The 25,299-nt window shown below is 43.9% G+C and overlaps 1 protein-coding gene across 1 annotated transcript in view; it reads left to right on the forward strand.

The window, feature by feature from the left end:
- Window positions 1–25,299, forward strand: part of RAB30 (RAB30, member RAS oncogene family) — a 232,523-nt gene that overhangs the window by 83,612 nt on the left and 123,612 nt on the right. The gene's annotated exons all lie outside the window — the stretch shown is intronic.

Consider the following 25,299-nt stretch of genomic DNA (forward strand, 5'->3'; position numbering starts at 1 on the left):
GTGCCCCATCAATGGGAGGAATAGTGCCACATCGTTGGTATCAGTGGGAAGAATAGCTCCCCATTGTTGGCGTCATTGGGAGGAATAGCGCCCCATTGTTGGTATTGGTGGAAGATATAGTGCCCCATCATTGGTATCATTGAGAGGAACAATGCCCCATCGCTGGTATTATTGGGACGAATAGTACCCCATCGTTGGTATTAGTGGGAGGAATAGTGCCTCATCATTGGTATCATTGGGGAATAGCTCCCCATCGTTGGTCTTATTGGGAAGAATAGTACCCCATCGTAAGTATCATTGGGAGGAATAATACCCCAGTATTGGCATCATTGGGAATAATAGCTCCCCATCGTTGGTCTTATTGGGAAGAATAGTGACCCATCATAAGTATAATTGGGAGGAATAGTGCCCCATTGTTGGCATCATTGGGAGGAATAATGCCCCTTCGTTGGTATCATTCAGAGGAATAGCTCCCCATCGTTGGTCTTATTGGGAAGAATAGTGCCCCATTGTAAGTATCAATGGGAGGAACATTGCCCCATCGTTGGTATCATTGGGAGGAATGGTGCCCCATCGTTGGTATCATTGAGAGAAATAGTGCTCCATTGTTGGCAAAATTGGGAGGAATAGCACCCCATCATTGGATTTTATTGGGAGGAAAAGCTCCCTATTGTTGGTATCATTGGGAAGAATAGTGCCCCCTTGTTGGTGACAGTTGGCAGAATAGTGTCTCATATCAGTGCTAGGAATAGTGCCCCAAGGGCCAGGTGAAGGAAAGAAAAAGGTTGGTTCCAGCCCCTGGGCTGCAGTTTTGAGACCACTGGATACTGTATGGGTACAAGGCTTTTTTTCTCAGAGAATAGGTGCAGGAACTCCCCCTTTCCAAATTACCCTTGTCTCCGCCCCCTACCTTCCTCCTTTCCTTTCCTTGATTCCACCCCTTCCCCACCTCCCACTGCTGCCCTTTTTAGAGAATACAGAACCAAGTATTATTTTGTGATACTAGGTAATTTGTATAGAATGTGTTAATGATACCAAGAATAGCAGTATAATAGATCCCCTGCAGCCAAAAACAATAGACCCCCTCAGCAACAGTAGATCCCACTAGCAACAATAGACCACCCACATCAAAATACCCCCAGGGACAATAGACCCCCAGCAGCAACAACAGATCTCCCTGTAGACCGCATCAATAGACCCTCCAGAAGCTTGACACAATAAACTGTTCCCTCAACAGAAAATCCCTCCCAGCAACAATTGACCCCCCCCCCCCAGCAACATAAGACCAAACCCAGCAACAATAGATCTGCCACAAGCAACAATAGACCTCCCCCCAATAAAAATAGATCCCTTTAAGAAATAATAGGTCCCCCAGCAGCAACAGTAGACCCCCCAGCAACAATAACCCCCCAGCAAAAATATATCTCCTCCAGCAACAATAGATCCTCCAGCATCAACAGACACTGTAGCAAACCCAGCACCCCTTTCTATTACATACATCCAGTGCTGGAGGTGCCGGAACTGCGTTCCCCCGCGTTCCCGCTGAAAAAAAGCCCTGTGTGTATGTATTCGGGGACATGCGCTCACACAACTGTCAAATTGAGACCACCAACTGTGTCCGTGCAGCCTCTAGGTCCCAATAGACTTAAATGGGACTGCCTGCGCATAGATGTACAGAATCCCTTGTGTGCACTCTTCACTCTGATATACAGATATGTGCACCTATGTAAATGAGCCCTAAAGGAGGCAGATTCATTCTGCTTGAGATACAGGCAGAAACTACAAATCCATATAGATGATACAATACTGGAAGTATAGTATGGCAAGCATGCAAACTCTGAAAGCTGAACTCTGGGTACAAAAACTTTAAAAACTGAGCTCAGCTGGAGAAGGCGACAGCGCACGGCACACATGCAAAGTTTGAATGGCCTGGAGGCGGATTTGGGAGCGCACTGCACACGTGCATCCCAGAGCGCCCACTAGGGGGCACACAATTCAAATGTCCATCCTGTCCTGCAAATGGCAGGACAGAGGGGGTTCAAGGAGCAAGTGGTTTTTGGGAAGAGGCCACCAACAGCTGCATCTGGGAGAACATGCACCACATGCAAGAGGAGCGCCGGTATGGTATATGGATTTGCATTGGGGGGATTTTGGGATAATTTTACCAAAGGCAAACTTACACTTTAAGAAGCAACAACCAATGACGTAAGAAGTGGTCCATTATTATTATTATCTTTATTATTGAATTGGAATTATGTTAGAGAACTGCGACTTGGAAATGTAAATGTAAGTCCTGAATTCTTGCAATGGAGGCTCATTCTAGACGTCAACTTTGTGGACTGCGATTTTCTCCATTTGAAATTCTTTTTATTATCATATTTACCTCTTTTGTTGCATTTCTGCTGTGTAGTGAAATTGTCTTCATTTGTATATTTTTCGTGCATCAGCACCCCGGGCAGAGGATTGTAAGATCCAGCCATTAAAAATATGATTCATCAGCAGTACATGGCTGAAATGTGCTAACTGCAAAAATCTAGACGGCCTAATAGGAGGCTGAATTATAAGGATGTCATGTGGTTTGCAGGATTTTGCAGGCCACAGTGAGTTGGAAGCAAAACTTGGCTTTCAAAGGTTACGCTATCCATAGACGTAGATGTGTGTTGCTGCTTGGTTGCCATCGTGGTACAGTTGAGCCTTCTCTGACCCCCCCCCCCCCCCCCATCAACATACTAGTGAATATAAAACCTTTGCTTTTTTATTACATGTCTTTTTTAGCCATGGTGACATCATCACTGGGTCTCGGTGCTTCTCTTCTTCTTGAATGCAGGCAGATCATGGCTGGTGGGGTGCAATTGCTTGATTGCTTGTATTACATACACTTGTATTACAGCGGTCCCTGGCTCCCCAGAGGAATGGGAGTGCCCGGAAATAGCGAGGGGGGGGGGGGGGGGGCAGGAGAGGGCTTCACACTACTGTAAAAGTAATCAGGTAGATGTAGAGCCATCTGAATCACTTTTACATGATATCCAATCCCCAGTGCTATACAATGGTACCAGGATCATGGCTGCAGCGGCAGCCACAACCGCGGTATCATCACTTGCTGTCCAGGATGTCTTTACACTATACTGCTAAAAGTATTGGGACGCCTGCCTTTACATTCACATGAACTTTAATGTCATCGCAGTCTTAGGCCCCTTTCACACAGGGAGTCCGTCAGGCGGACTCACTTTTTCTCCGCTGAGCAGGAGGATAGCAGCTCTGTCTCAGCGCTGTGTGCAGAGACAGAGCTGTCAGGTCCCCATTCTTCTCTATGGGGGAATCGGATGAGAACGGACCATCTGTCCGTTCTCATCCGATCCACCAGACGGATGGAAAATAGGGTTTCCATCCGTCCGGTTTTGACGGATTGGATCGGATTGTATCGGATCGGATGTCAGCGGACAGGTCTCCGCTGACATCCAATGCCCCATAGAGATGCATGGGGCATCCGTTCAGATCCGCCTGAAAAACGGACAGGCGGATCTGAACGGACTCCCTGTGTGAAAGGGGCCTAAGTCCAGGGCCGGTGCTTCCCCTAGGCAAACTAGGCAGCCGCCTAGGGCGCATTGCCACCTAGGGGCGCAGCCATGTCTCCGCACTCGCTCTCCATCATGAATGATCCTTGTGAGCTGAGGGGATTGGCAGCCGTGGGGGAGAAAGAAGGGGCAGTGGAAGATGCCAGGTGTCTTGGGCAGTGCGGAACTACTAGGCCCTGGCTTTCCACCACTGTTAGGTGGCCCAAAGGGGCAGGAAGTGAGTCCACCAGCGTGCTGCCTTAATGATAATCCTCTTCGGCTGGAGCTAAACGGCCTTAAACCCGGGCAGGAAGTTACTCTCTGTACTGAGCTGATGGGCAGCCGTTTATTTCCCTGGGTCGGTATTAAGCAGGGAGCTGAGGAGAGCTGAACCTGAGCCGGAGCTCGGCACTGTAGGGCGGAACCATTACTGGAGCAGAAGCGACGAGGCTCCGGAAGGGTCTGAGGAGGTTGGCGATGAAATAAGTGTGGAGCTCTCTGACTGCTGCTTTTCCCTTCACCAGGAGCCGGTTGGAGCTGTGGTGAGCACTGTGGTCCAGGAGAGGAGCGTCCTGGGACAAGGAATCAGCAGGATCACAGTGAAGGAGGGCAGAGTGCGGGCCACTCTCTTCATACCACCCAGTGAGTGCCCCCAGAACAAGGGATCAGGTCCCTGGGTGTTACATGGAGCATCACTGGTATGAAAGGGAATCGGGGTCATCAGGTGTGCCATGGGGGATAGGGGTCACCGGGTGTAACGGGTTCAGGGTCACCAGGTGAGCCATGAGGAATTGGGGTCCCTGGGTGTGCCACGGGGGAATTGGGTCCCCAGATGTGACACAGAGAAACATTAGGGTCCCCAGGTGTGACATGGATGAACATCAGGGTCCCCAGGTGTGACATGGATGAACATCAGGGTCCCCAGGTGTGACATGGAGGAACATTGGGGTCACTGGGTATGACAGCATGACATGGAGGAACACGGGGTCCCTGGGTGTGACATGGAGGAACATTGGGGTCAGTGGGTATCACAGCATGACATGGAGGAATATTGGGGTACCAGGGTGTGACATGGAAAAACATCAGGGTCCCTGGATATGACATGGAGGGACATCAGGATCCCCGGGTGTGACATGGAGGAATATGGGGGTCACTAGGTAAGAGAGCATAACATGGAGGAAGCATCAGACCAGGGTCACTGGGTATGACATAGAGGAGTTTTTAACCATTTCCCTTTTTTTTTCTTTTTTTTTGGGGGGGGGCGCAAGTAGCTGGTCTTGCCTAGGGCGTAAAATAGTCTAGCACCGGCCCTGCCTAAGTCCGTAGGGTTCAATATTGAGTTGGCCCACTCTTTGCAGCTATAACAGCTTCAACTCTTCTGGGAAGGCTGTCCACAAGGTTTAAGAGTGTGTCTATGGGAATGTTTCAAAGAAAAAGAACAAGGGCGCCAAGTCATAAAGGTAGATTAACAGCTATATAATTTAATGTAGTAACTTACATGTTAAAAACAGGTATTCCAATAAGACAGCATGCATGGTGCAAAAGGACAGTTCCCACAGTGAATCCGATGGAAGATGCAAGATGAAGGATAATCGCATCTGGGTCCTGTATAATGGTGAAGGCAGTCCTGGATACCGGCAATACCGGGTGATGCCGCAAATGGCGTGACGAACACTGAAGCTTTGCAGCCCGCCCTCCACTCTTGGTTCAGTGTTTGTTCCTGTCGGCTTCCGTGGAGGAACCGACAGACTTGTCCTTTCTACTTCCGGTTTCCGGGTCATTACCTCCCTGCTGCACGGCGGATTGTGGTGAGGCTGCCCAGCCAGGGAGCCCACGCCATTTGCGGCATCACCCGGTATTGCCGGTATCCAGGACTGCCTTCACCATTATACAGGACCCAGATGCGATTATCCTTCATCTTGCATCTTCCATCGGATTCACTGTGGGAACTGTCCTTTTGCACCATGCATGCTGTCTTATTGGAATACCTGTTTTTAACATGTAAGTTACTACATTAAGTTATATAGCTGTTCATCTACCTTTATGACTTGGCGCCCTTGTTCTTTTTCTTTGTTACATATTTGGAGGGTATCCCTACCTCTTGAGGAGCTGCCTGTCTAATCTTCACCCCAGTACTCTGATTTGGACTTTTTGTACTCTTTCATCAGCAAGGATCCATCCACTCGGGATCATCGCATGATTGAATAGGACTTCTATACATTTGAGGTTCTTGTATCTTGTTTGCCCTGTAATATTTCCATTGTCACTTAATTCAATTTATATATATTTTTTTTTTATTTTTTATTATTATTTTTTATTTATTTATTTAATTTATTCATTTATCCATTTAATGTTATTTACATTTATTTGTGATTTCATCTGTGGCACCACTGGTCATGTGGTCCCCTCCAGAGTGGTCCAGTGAGCGCTGATTCACTGACTTAGGTCAGTGTGTGTCTTTTTATTCTCTATGGAAATGTTTGACCATTCTTCCAGAGGTGCATTTGACCTGCCTTGCAGTCTCTGCTCTAATTCATCCCAAAGGTGTTCTATCAGGTTGAGGTCAGGACTCTGTGCAGGCCAGTCAAGTTCCTCCACCCGAAACTCGCTCATCCATGTCTTTATGGACCCTGATTTGTGCACTGGTCCAAATCATTTGGTGGAGTAGGGATTATGCTGTGGGTTTGTTTTTCAGGGGTTGGGCTTGGCCCCTTAGTCCCAGTGAAGGGAACTCCTAAGGCGTCAGCATACCAAGACATTTTGGACAATTTCATCCTCCCAACTTTGTGGGAACAGTTTGGGGATGGCCCCTTCCTGTTCCAACATGACTGCACACCAGTTCACAAAGCAAGGTCCATAAAGACATGAATAAGCGAGTTTGGGGTGGAGGAACTTGACTGGCCTGCACAGAGTCCTGACCTCAACCCGATAGAACACCTTTGGGATGAATTCGAGCGGAAACTGCAAGCCAGGCTTTCTCGTCCATCATCAATGTCTGACCTCACAAATGAGCTTCTGGAAGAATGGTCAAACATGAAATTTGGCAACTGAAATTTAATGTGGATAAGTGCAAGATAATGCACCTGGGGCGTAAAAACCCAAGGGCAGAATATAGAATATTTGACACAGTCCTGACCTCAGTATCTGAGGAAAGGGATTTAGGAGTAATTATTTCAGAAGACTTAAAGGTGGGAAGACAATGTAAAAGAGCAGCACGAAATGCCAGCAGAATGCTTGGATGTATAGGGAGAGGTATAAGCAGTAGAAAGAGAGAAGTGCTTATGCCGCTGTACAGAACACTGGTGAGACCTCACTTGGAGTATTGTGCGCAGTACTGGAGGCCATATCTCCAGAAGGATATAGATACTCTAGAGAGAGTTCAGAGAAGAGCTACTAAACTAGTACATGGATTGCAGGAAAAAACTTACCAGGAAAGGTTAAAGGACCTTAACATGTATAGCTTGGACGAAAGAAGAGACAGAGGGGATATGATAGAAACTTTTAAATACATAAAGGGAATCAACTCGGTAAAGGAGGAGAGCATATTTAAAAGAAGAAAAACTACCACAAGAGGACACAGTTTTAAATTAGAGGGGCAAAGGTTTAAAAGTAATATGAGGAAGTATTACTTTACCGAGAGAGTAGTGGATGCATGGAATAACCTTCCTGCAGAAGTGGTAGCTGCAAATACAGTGAAGGAGTTTAAGCATTCATGGGATAGGCATAAGGCTATCCTTCATATAAGATAGGGCCAGGGACTATTCATAGGATTCAGATATATTGGGCAGACTAGATGGGCCAAATGGTTCTTATCTGCCGACACATTCTATGTTTCTATGTTTCTAAACATTCCCATAGACACTCCTAAACCTTGTGGACAGCCTTCTCAGAAGAGTTGAAGCTGTTATAGCTGCAAAGGATGGGCCAACTCAATATTGAACCCTACAGACTAAAGGGCCATACACACTATAAGATTTTCTGAAGACTTTTTCCTTCCGATTTACCTTTTCTATGTAGTGCAAGGGCCTGCCGGATTGCATACAAATTGAAAGTGTTTAGGTTTGACCTCATATTATATGGTTTTGGTAAGTCTAAAGGAAAAAATCTTCAGAAAATCTTATAGTGTGTATGGCCCATAAGACTGGGAGCCATTAAAGTTCATGTGCGTGTAAAGGCAGGCGTCCCAATACTTTTGGTAATATAGTGTATATATGCTGAATGACAAGTGGTTATAAATGTGTAAAATTGAGTAGTATAGTGTAACAGTGTATTGTTAGCTTGTATTTACTAATTCATTCAAATGTAGATCAAAGGTGTGACTTTTGATCTATATATGACATCACATAATGACGCCCCACAAGTATACAAAAATGTTTACATTATATTATTAATAAAAAATATTTTTCTGTCTAACCCTCTATTAACCCTTTGTTAACTCTAATCAGCTCAAATGAACTCCTTCCTACCCTTCGCCCGAGTTTTTTGTTTTTTATTTTTTATTTATTTATTTTATAATCTGATTTTTTTTTTTTTTTTTTCACCATTAATTTTAAATTTTTTTCAGTTCTTTTGTTGGTTGCTTTTTTTCAGTGCCGCATTATGAGAAAATAAGCACAATTGGGGGGGGGAACACCTTTATTAATTTCAAAATAATATTGCACTCCAAAGTCAGTGCAACTTTGGAATCATATAAGTGTGAATGAAGCCTCAAGCTGTGCAGGCATATATCATAGTGGGGGTGGAAGAGTAATAACAGCGTGTCCCAAAAGTCACAATACATAGGGAAAATGAGAAATTGTAGCTTAAATGTAACTTTAATTACAAAATAGTCATTGCAACATTTTTACAAAATAATCTCTACGTGTTGGGCACCTCTTTCTACACTCACTCATGGTGAAGACATTCCAAGATCTCTATTGGTATGCAAGTATATAAATATTAAAAATATAATATAAGACATAATATGAATTTGTTAATTTTTCCTATGTATGGAGACTTTTGGGACACCCTGTAGATATTTTTTGACGCTGGTGACATATTTCCTTCAAGTGCTTTAATTATGTCTTTAACCACTTGCTGACCAGACACCGAAGGCTATACGGCGGCAGGTCGGCAGGTTCCCGTAAATCGCCATACCTGCAGTTGGCAGAAGCGCTCCTGAGGGCACACACGTGCGGGAGGAGGCGCGCGCCCGCACCACCTCACCAGCGGGGAAGCCGAGACGCGGGGCCGCGATTGCCGCCGGGCACCTGCGATCGCTCCCTGTGAAGAGAGAATGGCGGTCTGCTGTTGTAAACACAGCAGACCGTTGCTCTCTCTGGTATTAACACAGAGCTCCTGTGATCCTCCTATTTAGGAACACAGGTCTCTGTGTTGATTTCACAAGCCCCCCCCCCACTGTTGGAAAACACCCCCTAGGCTCACACTTAACCCTTTGATCGCCCCTGGGTTAACCCCTCTTCTGCTAGTGTCATAATTACAGTAACAGTGCATATTTTTAGCACTGATTACTGTAGTAATGTCACTGGTACCCCCTAAAAGTGTCAAAAAAGTCAGTTAGGGGTCCGATGTGTCCGCCACAATGTTGCGGTCCCACTAAAAATCGCAGATCGCCGCCATTACTAGTAAAAAAAAATAAAATGCAAATGACATAAATCTTTCTCCTAGTTTGTAGACGCGCAAACCAATCAAAATACACTTATTGGGATTTTTTTTTTACCAAAAATATGTAGCAGAATATGAATTGGCCTAAAATGATGAAAAAATTTGATTTTTACATTTTTTTGGGGGAATGTTTTATAACATTCCCCCAACTGAACGCTCTTTTTTTGTTTATAGCGCAAAAAATAAAAACCGCACAGGTGATCAAATACCACCAAAAGAAAGCTCTATTTGTGGGAAAAAAGGACATCAATTTTATTTGGATACAGCATTGCATGACTGCGCAATTGTCCAGTAAATAACGCAGTGCCAAATCGCAAAAAATGGCCTGTCATTAAGGGGGGAAATCTTCCAGAAGTGGTTAAAGCGAAGCTCCACCCAAAAGGAGAAGCTCCGCTTGTTGGAACCCTCCCTTTTTTTGGGAGGGGGGGAGCGGATACCTGTCAAAACCAGGCACCCGCTCCCACTTCCATATAAGACCGCCGATCGGTGATTGTGGCGATCTACGCAATTTCCGGCCCCTCATGCCCCCTCCCCCTTCCCCGCTGCTTCCTGGGAGACACACAGGTCCCAGAAGACAGCAGGACCATTCAGAAAGCGCAGCGCAACTCGAAAATGCACTGTAGGAAACAGTCTTCACTTCCTGTTTCCCTTAGTGAAGATGCCGCCACCTGCACCCAAAGCCCATTGATGAATCGACTAGGGTGGCCGACATCGCGGGATCCCTGGACAGGTAAAGCTGGATACACACTATCCAACTTTTGTGGTTAGATTTCCTTCAGATTTACCTTTTCTATGTAGTGCAAGGGCCTGAAAGATTGCATACAAATTGAAAGAGTTTAGGTCTGACCCCATATTATATGGTTTTGGTAAATCTAAAGGAAAAAGTCTTCAGAAAATCTTATAGTGTGTATGGCCCATAAGTGTCCTTATATTAAAAGTCAGCAACTACAGTATTTGTAGCTGCTGAATTTAAATTTATATTTTTTACAGGCTGGGACTCCGCTTTACCTGCGTGACTCAAATCGTCCAATGAATTAGTATTCTCTATAATTCAACACTTTTTGTTTTTCCTTCTCATTTTGGAACGTCCGGACAAATATATGATATCACAGATAGTTGCTGGGGTCTTCTACATTTCCCCCTCCGCCTGGTGGTTCCAGTCAGTTGCTTCTGGTCTACTGTTGATATTCTCACGGTTCGATGCATTTGTCTTAGCTCCGGCTCCATTGTCCTCTGGAGCTCCAGTATTTAATTTGAAAAAGATTGATTGGGGGCAGCGTATTGAGGTCGTAGCTCAGCTACCGAACAGTTATGTCGGAGTGTCGCCCGGCTCCCTATAAACACTTCGGAAATGAGTTTTTGTCTCAATTCTGTGTACGTTACGAAATGTCATAGTAGTTTTTTTTTCTAGCCAATGGTCCAACAATGTTCTGGAGAGGAGCAAATTTTAAAGGGCACCTGTCATTTATCACAAAGCACTGTGCTGTAATGAAGAAAGGTTGGCTGTTCTTTTATGTTGGTGAGGATTTTAGCCCTGTTGTGGAACTACACTTCCCATGAGGGAATGCATACTTGCCAACTGTCCCGTTTTTGCCGGGACAGTCCTGGCAAATTGGAGCCTGTCCCGGCAATGTACTTATTTACACTTTGCACCCTTTTTTATATTTACATATTACATTTTTTGTATGGTCACCCCTGAGCACATTTGACACTTTAGAATTGCAAGGAATTGTGAGGAGAATTTTAAACTTCAGGCAGAAGTAGTGCAGCTGAATGGGAGAATTATTCCAACTCTGCTACTTTGGCCTCAAGTTTAAAATTCCCTTTTCAATTTCCTGCAATTCTCTCTTTATTGAGTAGACCCTATAAATCTGATGATAAGTAGGCAGAGATTAATTATGCAGAGTGGGTGGAGCTTCAGGGAAGCGGTGTGGTAATTAATTGATAGCGGTGCTGCAAAGTGTCCCTGGAAATTTTTTTCAAATGTTGGCAACTATGGGAATGTAAACCTCTGACATGACTACGCATGATGGGAATTGGAGTTCCTGAACAGCTGGAGGGCCATAGTTTGGAGACCCCTGCTCTAGAGGAACCCAAGGGCACCGTGGAACCCTGGTTGAGATCCCCTGATTTAAAACATTTTCAGATGTACTTAATCACATTACAAATCTATACAGCCCTTCAGAGGAGGAGCGTCCATGTGCCGGTGTTCTATCAGAATACCGTCACCTATCAGACACTGGAAGTGACGTTCAGACGAGAACAACTTACTGAACAGGCGCCATGCGTTCCAACATGGCCGCTATGCGCTCCAATAGCTTTCCTAATCTGACAGAACACCAAGCAGTGGCGGACATCTTACACCCACGCAAGTCTTGAATTTTACATTTATTTTATTTTTTACTTTTTATTATGTAAAATGTAATGGAAGGAGCTGGAACACACAAAAGTGGATGGAACCACCAAATTGGGTAGGAACAGGAATTATGGCAATATGGCAGGAAGATTTCACTGTTGGACTGTCCAAGACTTTTGGGTTTTCCAGCAGTTTATTTGTTTTTCCAGTTTAATTAATTTAGTGAAATTATATGTTTCCTTTACCACTTTTATCAGGGGTCAGAGGGGCATAATGCACAAAGTACAAGGGTCTGAAGTGGGTATCAAACAGAGCAAGGCGTCAAAAGTACATATTGAACTGAGTGCAGGGGACAGGTGTGCGAATTGTAGAGAGTGCAGGGGACAGGGGTGCATAATGCACAGAGTGCAGGGGACAGGGGTATATAATGCACAGAGTGCAGGGGACAGGTGTGCGAAATGTAGAGAGTGCAGGGGACAGGGGTGCATAATGCACAGAATGCAAGGGGCAGGGGTGCATAATGCACAGAGTGCAGGGGACAGGGATGCATAATGCACAGAGTGCAGGGGTGCATAATGTACAGAGTGCAGGGGACAGGGGTATATAATGCACAGAGTACAGGGATGCATAATGCACAGAGTGCAGGGGACAGGGATGCATAATGCACAGAGTGCAGGGGTGCATAATGTGCAGAGTGCAGGGGACAGGGGTGCACAATGTGCAGAGTGTAGGGGACAGGGGTGCATAATGCACAGAGTGCAGGGGTATATATTGCACAGAGTGCAGGGGTGTAAAATGCAAAGCATACAAGGGTCAGAACTGGGTATCAAATAAAGTGCAGGGGTCAGGAGTTCATAGTGTAGAGAGTGCAGGGGTCCTAAGTCGATACTACACAAATTGCTGGGGTCAAATGTGAATAACACACAGAGTGCAGGGATCAAGAGTGAATAACACACAGAGTGCAGGGGTAAAGAGTGCATACCACACTGAGTGTAGGGTTCTGGTGTGCATAATGTAGAGAGTGCAGGGGTGAGTGATGTAGAGTGCAGGGGTCAAGAGTACATAACGGACAGAGCACAGGGGTCAGGAGTGCATAATGTAGAGCATGGGTGCTCAACCTGTGGCCCTCCAGCTGTTGCGGAACTACAAGTCCTATTGCAATACTGACAGTTACAAGCATGACTCCCAAAGGCATAGGCATGACGGGAATTGTAGTTTCACAATAGCTGGAGGGCCACAGGTTGAGCACCCTTGATGTAGAGAGCGCAAAGGTCAGAGGTGCCTACTGCACACAGTGCAGCGGTTATGAGTGCATAATGCAGACAGTGCAAGGGTCAGAAGTGCATGATGTAGACAGTGCAGGGATCAAGAGTACATAACACACAGGGTACAGAATACAGCCACAATTGAATTCCTCCTCCCATCCTTCCAGGCCAATATCCCCTATCGTACAGATCTCCACAACGTCACTATTCCCCCCAGTGCAGATCTCCCCACACAGCCCTAAAACCCTCTCACCAGCCAACCTGCTCAGTAAAGACTGCCTCCACCAGTAGAGCCTCCTCCAGCACTGACCTCCATTCCATACAGATCTCCCCCTCCTTCCCTTACACTTATTCATGAGGTGCAGCAGTTCAAAGTCAGGTGTTTTACCAAAGAAAGGAAATTTACACCATTTTTTATTCCAAAACAAATTAGGACAAACTGCTAACTTTAAATTCATAAAGGGACAATTGACACCATATTTGACAAACAGCTAGAGTCAAATGATGTAGGCCATTACCAATACAGACTCATTAATGCTTTTCAAAGTTTGCGGTTGCCCATCGTGATATCAAGATTGGACCCAGTTGGAAACCTTTTACAGATACTTTGAAAATTGTGCTCTGAGAATAAGTTTGAGGTATAATTATGTTGGAATTTCTATATTTATTACTCAAAGAACAATGTTCAGTCATTTGACAGTTCTTTGAAGTTTTAAATGTAATTATTGAATTCAAAAGACAGGGTTTTAGATTGAAACCTGGACCGAGATTTGGACTTACACTATATTACCAAAAGTTTTGGGACGCCTGCCTTTACATGCACGTGATCTTTAATGGCTCCCAGTCTTAGTCCGTAGGATTTAATATTGAGTTGGCCCACCCATTGCAGCTATAACAGCTTCAACTCTTCTGGGAAGGCTGTCCACAAGGTTTAAGGAGTGTGTCTATGGGAATGTTTGACCATACTTCCAGAAGTGCATTCGTAAGGTCAGGCAGTGATGTGGGCTTAGAAGGCCTCCACTTGAATTCATCCCAAAGGTGTTCTATCGAGTTGAGGTCAGTTGAGGTCAGGCCAGTCAAGTTCCTCCACCCCAAAATTAGCTCATCCTTGTCTTTTTTTTTTTTTTTCCAACAATCCTTGTCTTTATGGACCTTGTTTTATGCGGTCATGTTGGAACAGGAAGGGGCTATCCCCAAACTGTTCCCACAATGTTGGAAGCATGAGATTGTCCAAAATGTCTTGGTATGCGGATACCTTAAGAGTTAACCTCACTGGAACGAAGGAGCCAAGCCCAACCCCACACCATTTTCCCCCCTCCACCAAATGATTTGGACCAGTGCACAAAGCAAGGTCCATAAAGACATGGATGAGCAAGTTTGGGGTGGAGGGACTTGACTGTCTTGACCTCAACCTGATAGAACACCTTTGGGATAAATTAGAGCGGAGACTGTGAGCCAGGCCTTAACCTAAGCCAGGCCTAAACCTTCAAGAAGAGTTGAAGCTGTTATAGCTGCAGTGGGTGGGCCAACTCAATATTGAACCCTAAAGACTAAGACTGGGATGGCATTAAAGTTCATGTGCGTGTAAAGGCAGGTGTCCCAATACTTTTGGTAATATAGTGTATCTATAGTATTTACACCTTGATGTTGGGATACTATAATTGGATCCAGTTGAAATTCATTTTTGTTTAAACTTCAAAAATCCCCACAATGGTGGAGTTTGTATGTGTTAAGACTTTATCCAGGCATTTTTCTCTCCTAAATTCAGCAATGTAGGGATTAGATAAGGATACCTTAGTTTGCAAAATTCCAGTAAAATGAAACAGCTTCATTCTCTTGTTTGGCTTGCTTGACCGTAAGATTTATTTTGAAGATGTACAGACATGCATAGATAAAAAGACATCAAAGAATGAACCTTGGCGCGTTTCACACAATGTGCTTATTTGTAAGGATAATGTACTCTTAACTGCCAGCAGGAAACAATTGTGGGATAAAACTCTATGTTCTATTTAATCAAACTACTATCAAAATAGCAGATGCTTCATTCATACGAATCAAGAGTTCAAATAAAATTATAATACAAATAAAATTTATGTTACTTTAATCACTTGCTGACCAGCAGTTGAACTATTACTGCTGGCCGGCGGCTTTGTTGTCCCCCACTTATAACCCTTCCTGGTTTAAAGGTGAGCGCGACCCCATCCTCTCGTGCTGTGGTTGCAAACAACACAAGTTCCTCAGCAGGCTCACAGCCAATAATTTTGGCTGTGAACCTGCTGATTGTTGTGGCCAATCACAGTACAAATCTGTGTGTGTTAGTTAACATAACCCAGATCTGGGTGTTTTTTTTCTTCCTGATTTCACTTACTGGTCAGAGCTATAATCAGGAAGAAAGGCCAGCCACTCTGTAAGGGAGTAAAATCAGCACACATACACTTGTTAAGCACACAGCTAACCCTCTGATTGGCCTCCTGATCACCTGTCATCCAGCCAGTGCCATTAGTTCAGTGTCAGTGTACAGTATCACCATTGATCACTGTATTAGTGTCACGGGTGACATCATATAGTGTCAGTTAGTGTCCCTCCCAGCCAGTGTCAGTTAGCGCCAGTCAGCCACACTATAAGTCACTGGTCCTTGCCATTACTAGTATAGTGTCTTTCCAGGTCTGTATCCTGATCACGGTCACAACTATCCTAGTCTCCCCAGTAATATAGTGTCCCCAAAACCCCAGTGTTAGCAGAATCCAGTGGCTTCTCCAGCTTTTATATTTAGGAGGGGGGGTGACACATAGCGGGACGGGGACAAAAGTAGGGGGGCCAACTATAAAATGAGATTTTATATATATATTTATCATATTTATGCATTTGGTTCCCATTGTCAGGAATATTTAATGTTTATGTGTTTGATACCCACTATCAGGAATATTTCATGTTTATGTGTTTGATGCCCACTATCAGGAATATTTCATGTTTATGTGTTTGATGCCCACTATCAGGAATATTTCATGTTTATGCATTTGATGCCCATTGTTTCTTGACAATCTGCATCAAACGCATAACCATGAAATATTCCTGACAATGGGAATCAAATGCATAAACATGAAATATTCCTGACAATGGGAATCAAATGCATAAACACGAAATATTCCTGACAATGGGCATCAAACACATAAACATGAAATATTCCTGACAATGGGAATCAAACGCATCAACATGAAATACCCCAGACAATGGGCATCAAATGCATAAACATGAAAAATTCCTGACAATGGGCATTAAACGCATAAACATGAAACATTCCTGACAGTGGGCATCAAACGCATACATGAAATATTCCTGACTGATGCCCATTGTCAGGAATATTTTATGTTTATCCCCTCCTACTCTCCCTCTTCCCGATCTCCTCCTGACCCCCATTCCAGGCTGAAGCTCTACTCCATGTACTCTCTACTCACCGACCAAATTCGGGTTCCTGACCTGGCCAGCAGGGGGCAGTTGGGGGGAGCTGGGACAGCTTGGTTGGGGCTGGCTGGGGGAGGAGAATCTCCAGTAGGGCATGGAACTGGCCTCTGCTCAGACACAGTTTACACCATCCATGCTAGGGAGGGGGAAGCCTGCGCTCTGTCCTTGTCTTCAGCCCACACTCAGTAGGTCAGCGGCAGGGACTTTTTACTTCTCTTCACCCGGTATCCTGTAGGCATGTCTTTGGCAGAAGCAGTGCAGCCGTTTTATGGGGCATTAGAGCGGCCCAGGGGGCAATTGCCCCCCCACCCAGTCCTCCCCTGACAGGGACCTAGACAGTAACAACGCTGTACAGAACTTGTACATTCACATCAGTTCCTGTCGTTAATGAGCTTACAATCTAAACTCCCTATCTCACATGCATATACAGTATACATATATTAGGTTCATAATTAGTAAGTGCAGCGCTGTGCATGTAATAAGTGCATATACAAAAACAAATAAGTGTAAACAATAAACCAGTGAGACAAAACCAAGGTCCACTAAAGGAAAATCCAAAAGGAAAAAAAATCCTAAAAGAAATCAGTGCTCAGTAAAGAGATCCTAGCGGTGACACCAACATTTAGTTCACACTGGAGGCTTACCAGAAAGCCAGCGATCACCCTTACTCGGGGAGATCAAAACTCGCTTAATTGGATCTCAGACCCAGGCTCTATGGTTCAGATATCATCATGATTTCCCCAGAAAACAAGTAAACACTCCAGGAAGTAGATTAATGCAAGCCCCTTTTCGTATTCAATGGGTATATAAAAGACACAAACTTTGCGCACATAGCACAGGGGCCTGATAACATCACTTCTGACGAAGCGCGTTGGGTGGAGCCAAGTACATACGCTACTGCGCATGCGCTACCGGAGTTTGGCCATCTTTAGTGTTGGAAACCTACCTGTTTATCATGTTTTAGCGTTTTTTTTTATCGTCCTTAATGTAAATGCACTACTATTTGTATTTAATAAATGATACAAGTCGTACAGTACTGCGCTATGTGAAATTTATGTCTTTCATATACCCATTGAATACAAATGAGGGCTTGCAGTAACCTTCTTCCTGGAGTGTTTGCTTGTCTTCTGGGGCAATCGTGATGATAGCTGAATCATAGAGCCTGGATCGGAGATCCAATCAAACAAGTTTTGACCTCCCTGAGTAAGGGTGATCGCTGGCTTTCTGGTAAGCCTCCAGCGGGATTTAAATGTTGTTGTCATCGCTAGGATCTCTTTACTGAGCATGGATTTCTTTTTGAAATTTTTTTTTTGGTTTTTCCTTTTATGGAGTTTGGTTGTGTCTCACTAGTTTATTGTTTATACGTATTTGCTTTTGCATATGCACTTAAGGCCCTTTGCACACTTGTGCGACCTAAAAGTCTTTTTGCAGCAATTTTTTTTGCCGTGATTTTGTCACGATTTTTACTGGACTTGAAGCAATGCCTATGTCTATGGAGCCGCAAAACGCATCAAAGTTGGACCAAAGTAGTGCAGGGACTACTTTGAAGTTCTTGCAACTTGAAGTCGCACAGATATGAACGGTACTCATTGGAAATCAAGAAGTACGACTTGTCATGTGAATTTGCAGTCCCAAGTCGCAGGACAAGATGCACAAGTGTGAAAGAGGCCTTATACATGCACATCGCCGCACTTTGATTATGAATTGTTTATGTGCCTAGTATCTGGGTTATAGTGCTTGGCTGCTGATAGAAGTTCCAAGCACAGATAACCCTCTCTTTTTTGTTAATACATATATTAGGGCCAATGGGTTTCCACGTGCTACCTGTGCGTTCCCGCGCGTCACATATAGGGCAGCTCATTCATTTTAGTGGGCTGCCGTATGCGCAGAAAACGCGCAAAGGGAGTCGCAGACCCTTTTGCAAAATCACGCTGCATCGCTGTGCAGTACCATGGCACCGCTGCATGTTTGCTAAGCGGTAGGGATTGACCGATATAGTTTTTTTAATTGCCGATACCGATATTTTGGTCATCGCGTATTGGTATCAGCCGATATGGGCTGATAGTTTCGTACATTTAAAAACATTTTTATTTTTTTACTTGACAGGTACTCTTGTGGAGGGATCTGGGAGTCTAAAAGAACCCAAACCCCTCCTCTGCACTTAAAAGCGTTCAAAGTGCCAAGTTTGGCTGTTTTGAATGCTGTCATTTTTTTAAATCTGGCACCTAGTACCCGAAAGTGATGTCATTACATCACTTCCGGGTTTTTGCATGGAGACCCGATCAGAGCCGAATGCGGCTTTGATTGGGTCTTCGGCGGCCGTGCAGGCTGGTTTCCAGGGTCTCCCGGTGGGACGGGAGACCCGGGCAAGCCACGGAAGGCAGCGGGAGGGGGACGTCCCCTCCCGCTCCTTGTAATGACAGCAGAGCGGCTTCTCAGCCGCATCGGTTGAGATTACAAGACAGCCGACCGTCGGCTATGGACGCCGGTACCGGGGTGATGCCACTAGCTGCAGGCATCACTCCGGTACAAGCACTCGCCGAAACATCGGCAATATCAGTAACCTCCGGGGCCGATTCCGATATATCGGGGAAAGTGCAGATCGGCCCTCGATATATCGGCGTGTCGAGAAAGGGCGCGATTTGCATGTGTATCCGACACACACAGAGTGTAAATGTAGCCTTAGACAGGAGCCAATTACCCAACCACCATGTTTTTGAAGTGTGGGAGAAAGCCGGAGTACCAAGAAGTTGTGGTTGGGATGAACACAGGACCCCAGTGCTGCTAGGCAGAAATGCTAACCACCAAGCCACTGTGCTGCCCATATCTTCCTGTTTTTAGAATGAAAAGGGTCATAAGGAATAAAAACTGATTGAACCCCTCTATGTGCACACATACCATTAGTTTATTTTTCTCATATAGATGCTTTATGGTGTGCTACTTATTTTGACACATTAGCTCTGCCTGACATACGAAGGACGTTACTTTAGATGCCGATGATGACTCTGTCGGTGGACAGTGAGCATCTGGCAGCTGGGTAGGGATGGGGGTTGTTTGCGATGTGTGTCTGCATTATCAGTAGAAGAGTAAGCAGCGGGAGATATTCATATAGAATGGTAATGGTAAGCGAGAGCGCTGACTGTCCAGCTTGTTCCCTCAGGCTCGCGTCCTGCCATTGTTGTCCTGACCTACAGGAAGGTCACAGCCAAGCTCTGTCTATGGAGAGGGACCCGTGTGTTATTGACATGGATGCTGCTTACAGGGCTGTATAGAGGAGATGAGAGGGCCAGTCTGGGAAGCGTCCACAATTTCTTATTTAACAATTAAAGTGATTCATGTATGTATTCCTAACTTAGTGGTTAGCACTTCTGCATTGCAGCACTGGGGTCATCGGTTCGAATCTCAACCACAGCACTACCTGCATGGAGTTTGCATGTTCTCCCTGTGCTTGCTCACACTCCAACATAGCTACAATATGTTCAATAGCCCATGCTGCCTCTAGCGTAAGCCTTATGATGGTGGCAGTGGAAAGGTTAAAACCCCTTTTGTTTCCTGTGTCTTGTTTGGCAGATCTTTCACTTCCTGTGCCAGAGACACTACAGGAAGTTTTAGGAAATATCTTCAAAGGTGAGGAGAAAGCCCTTTTGGAAAAAGACACAAATCCATCTAACTCAACCAATAAAAAACAAAAAAGAAAACACAACTATACAATCCCATATACACAATCCTATACACCTAGTTGATCCAGAGGAAGGCGAAAAAACCCCAGCAAAACATGATCCAATCTGCAACAGCAGGGGAAAAAAATTCCTTCCTGATCCCCCGAGAGGCAATCGGATATTCCCTGGATCAACTTCACCTATAAATATTAGTACCCATTTATATTATGTACACCTAGGAAAGAATCCAGGCCTTTTTTAAAGCAATTTACTGAGCTGGCCAGAACCACCTCTGGAGGGAGTCTATTCTACATTTTCACAGCTCTTCCTGTGAAAAAACCTTTCTGTATTTGAAGACGAAATCTCTTTTCTTCTAGATGTAAAGAGTGTCCCCCTTGTCCTCTGTGTTGACCTTAAAGTGAATAAGTCAACACCAAGTTCACTATATGGACCCCTTATGTATTTGTGCATGTTGATCATATCCCCCCTTAATCTCCTCTTCTCAAGACAGAATACATTCAGTTCCTCTAATCATTCCTTATAGCTGAGCTCCTCCATGCCTCTTATCAGTTTGGTTGCTCTTCTCTGCCCTTTCTCCAGTTCCCCGATATCCTTTTTGAGAACCGGTGCCCAAAACTGAACTGCATATTCCAGATGAGGTCTTACTAATGATTTGTACAGGGGCAAAATGATGTCTCTCTCTCAGGAGTCCACGCCTCTCCTAATACAAGAAAGGACTTTGCTTTGGAAACCGCAGCTTGGCATTGCATGCTATTATTAAACTTATGATCTACCAGAATACCCAGATCCTTCTCTGCTATGGATTCCCCCAGTTCTACTCCCCCTAGTATGTATGATGCATGCATAGTCTTAGCTCCCAAGTGCATAACTTTACATTTATCAACATTAAACCTCATTTACCACATAATTGCCCTATAAAACAGTGCATTGAGGTCAGCTTGTAAGTTGGAGACATCCTGTAAGGAAGTTATTCCATTCCAAAGTCTGCAAAGACTCAAATAGTACGTTTAATCCCAGACCCAATATCATTTATAAAGGTATTAAAAAGTATGGGTCCCAACACTGAACCTTGGGGTACACCACTGACCATTCAGAGTAAGAATCATTAACTACTACTCTCTGAATTCTATCTTTCTATCTTTTAGCCAATTTTCCATCCATTTACAAACTGATCTTTCCAAGTCTGTAGACTTTACCTTACACATTAGCCGTGTGTGGGGAACTGTGTCAAACGCTTTTGCAAAATCCAAGTATACTACGTCCACAGCCACCCCTCTGTCCAAGGTTTTACTTACCTCCTCATAAAAAGAAATCAGGTTTGTTTGACAACTTCTGTCTTTCATGAATCCGTGCTGTCTGTTGCTTAAAATATTTTTTCTTGCAAGATCTCATCTACAGTATGTGGTCTTTTCTTAAACTCTCCAGTATCTTCCCGACTATAGAAGTTAAACTAACAGGTCTATAGTTACTTGGCAAAGACTTTGATCCCTTTTTAAATATAGGCACCACATTGGCCCTACGCCAATCCAGTGGTACTATTCCAGTCCTTAACGAGTCCCTAAAAATTAGAAACAAAGGCTTAGAAATTACAGCGCTCAATTCTTTTAGGATGCGTGGGTGGATACCATCTGGTCCAGGCGCTTTATCCACCCTTATTCTGTCTAAATATTTCTGGACCATATCACTTTCGAGCCATTGTGGATCATTTGGGGCTGTGTCAATACCATCCTCATTACGGTCATGAGCTCCCCCATGCTCCTTTGTATACACAGAGCTGAAGAAAGTATTTAATAAATTTCCCTTCTCTTTGTCCCCAGTCACCCACTCCTGATTATTTTGTAAAGAACCTACATGCTCAGACCTATCCTTTTTACTATTAATATATTTGAATAATTTTTTGGCGTTTGTCATACTATCTTTTGCAATCTGTCTTTCATTTTGAATTTTTGCATCCCTGATTTCCTTTTTTTACACTATCTGTTATATTATTTGTAACAATTAAACAATGATAGTGTTCCTTCATTTTTGATATTTTTTAAACACTTTTCTTATTATTTATAGTTTTTTAACTTTGGCCGTGAGCCACAAAGGTTTTATTTTTACCCTTTTATTATTATTATAATACAGGATTTATATAGCGTCAACAGTTTACGCAGCGCTTTACAATATAAAAGGGAGACAATACAGTTACAATACAATAAAATACAAAAGGATTAAGAAGGCCCTGCTCAGAAGAGTTTACAATCTAATAGGGTGGGGTAGGTATTACAAAAGGTTGTGACTGTGGGGAATGAGCTGATGGAAGAGGTAAAAAATTTGTTGGAGGAGGCTTCCCTGAAGAGATGAGTTTTCAAGGATAGCCTGAAGGCAGCTAGAGAAGGAGACAGCCAGACAGGTTGGAGGTACAGAGTTCCAGGGAATAGGAGAGGCTCTGGAGAAATCCTGGAGACAAGCATGGGAGGAGGAGACAAGGGAGCTTGAGAGTAGGAGGTCTTGAGAGGAGCGGAGAGGACGGTTTGGACACCTCCCAACTTTTTGATATGGGAACAAGGGACACCTATTAGCAAAAGTATGTAGTCATAGGACACACCCCCTGTCACGCCCCCTTAAAGGAGAATTGGGAGGAGAAATAGAACTAGTTAAACCCACAATTGCTTTTTTTTTTTTTTACCAGTATTATTTCTTTATATTGGCTTTTGATATTTACAAATGCAGCAATTTAGAAATTGGATGAAAGGTTTAGCACTGGATAATGCTTTTTTGAAAGATAAAAAGTGCATTTTATATACAATTCTATGGATCAGACCAAAATGAGGGCTTAATGAGGGACAGAGGGACTTTGTTCTGAATACGGGACAGTTGGGAGTTATGCAAGGAGTCTGTAAGTCAGCTACTGGTATCTGAGACCCCTAACCCTCTTTCCTACTACCTTCTTCCAAGTTCTACATTAACCACTTCAGCTCCAGAAGGTTTACCCCCCTTCATGACCAGGCCATTTTTTGCAAAACGGCACTGCGTTACTTTAACCGATTCTGGACCGCCCACCGCGGATATACTGCGGCAGGCAGCCCCTCCTGCGCGAACCGACTTAGGGCTAAGTCAGTCACGCGCCTGCAGCTAGGGGGCAAACGCAACGCCGCCGCCGGCGCACTCCCGCCCCCACTCGGCAGCGGAGACTCCCCGCTGAGAGAGAAGAACAGTCAGCTATTGTAAACACAGCTGACCGTTCTTCTCTCTGGAATGATCACAGAGTGCCTGTGATCCTTCTGTATATGATCACAGGTCTCTATGGTCATTCCATAAGCCCCCCTCCCCCTAGTTAGAATCCCTACCCTAGGCTCACATTTAACCCCTTGATCACCCACAGTGTTAACCCCTTCCCTGCCAGTGTCATTATTACAGTGCATATTTTTAGCACTGATTACTGTAGTAATGTCACTGGTCCCCCCAAAAGTGTCAAAAATGTCAGTTAGGGGTCTGATCTGTCTGCCGCAATGTCGCAGTTCCACTAAAAATCGCAGATCGCCACCATTACTAGTAAAAAAAATAAATATATAAAAATGACATAAATCTTTTCTGTAGTTAGTAGACGCGATAACTTTTGCGCAAACCAATCAAAATACGCTTATTGTGATTTTTTTTTACCAAAAATATGTAGCAGAAAACAAATGGGCCTAAAATGTTAAAAAATTTAGATTTTTAAATGTTTCTTTTTTTGGGAATGTTATATAGCAGAAAGTGAAAAATATATATATTTTTTTCAGAATTGTCGCTCTTTTTTTGTTTATAGTGCAAAAAATAGAAATCGCACAGGTGATCAAATACCACCAAAAGAAAGATCTATTTGTGGGAAAAAAAGGACATCAATTTTATTTAAGTACAGCATCGCACAACCGCGCAATTGTCCGTTAAAATAACACAGTGCCGAATCGCAAAAAATGGCCTGGTCATTAAGGGGGCAAATTCTTCCGATCCAGAGGTTGCTAACTGACAATTGCGCGGTCGTGCGATGCTGTACCCAAAAAAAACTGATGTCCTTTTTTTCCCACAAATAGAACTTTTTTTTGGTGGTATTTAATCACACCTTTGGTTTTAAAGTCTTGCGCTATAAACAAAAGAGCGACAAAAGAAAAAACGACCGACAATTTTGAAAAAAGAAAAACAATATTTTTTTCTTTCTGCTATAAAACATATCCAATAAAAAAATGTAAAAAATCTAATTTCAAAGTTATAGCGTCTACAAACTATGGGATATATTTATGGAATTTAAATTTTTTAAATCTTTTTACTACTAATGGCGGCGATTAGCGATTTTTTTTTACATTGCGGCAGACAAATCTGACATGGAAGTGACACTTTTTGGGAACCTGTGACACCAATATAGAGATCAGTGCTAAAAGAAAATGCACAGTCTCTGTACTAATGACACTGGCAAAGAAGGGGTTCTTTGGGAGTGCTTTCCAACTGTGTGGGGAAGGTGCTTTGACTGGGGGAAGACAGAGATCCGTGTTCCTGCTTAGCAGGAACACAGGATCTCCATCTTCCCATCTGACAGAACGGCGATCTGCCTTGTTTACATAGGCAGACTGCCGTTCTGCCTCTCTCAGAAATGATCGCCAGGTACTGGCGAACATGGGGTTGGACGGACCCGCTGATTGGCTACTGCTGTGTCCAATCACAGCAGAAGTGGTTCACCAGCGGCGCATGCACGCCCAAACCCGAAACAAAAAAATGCCCACTTTTGCATTACTATCAGTACAACCCACAAGGAAGAAAAATATATTTAAAATATATTTTTTAAAAAAAAATTCATTTTTCCCCAAAATATATTGGAAATATATTTGAAATGCTACAATTGTGGCCATATTCAATATATTTCTAAAAAAATATCCCTAAATATATTGGAAATATATTTTTCTTCCATATGGGAACCCTCGTATGTTTACACCCATCCAGGTCCAAAAAAGCAGACCTGGACCCAAACTTAATGCATTCGGTCTGACAAACTTGAACAAACCCGGATATAAACGGTTGCACAACCGTTTACATCCAGCCGCCCATAGGGATACATTGTAGTCAGTTTTTGATCCACTCCACCAGGTCAAAAATGGATTGATGGAGCACCTGCGTAAATGGGCCCTCATCATTCTAAAGCCTTCATATTACAGAAACGACTCTTTGATGGATTTTATTTCTTAGCGTTGGCCTCTTTTCTGTGTATGGGAAAAGATTAAGACGCAATCTTGCTGGGAATTGATAACAAGCAAACAAGAGTGAGTCAGTAAAGAGCCTTTAAACCCAGGACAACGTGATGGTGG

Source organism: Pelophylax lessonae, assembly GCF_965119305.1.
Source record: "Pelophylax lessonae genome assembly, chromosome: 2".
Classification (NCBI taxonomy): domain Eukaryota; kingdom Metazoa; phylum Chordata; class Amphibia; order Anura; family Ranidae; genus Pelophylax; species Pelophylax lessonae.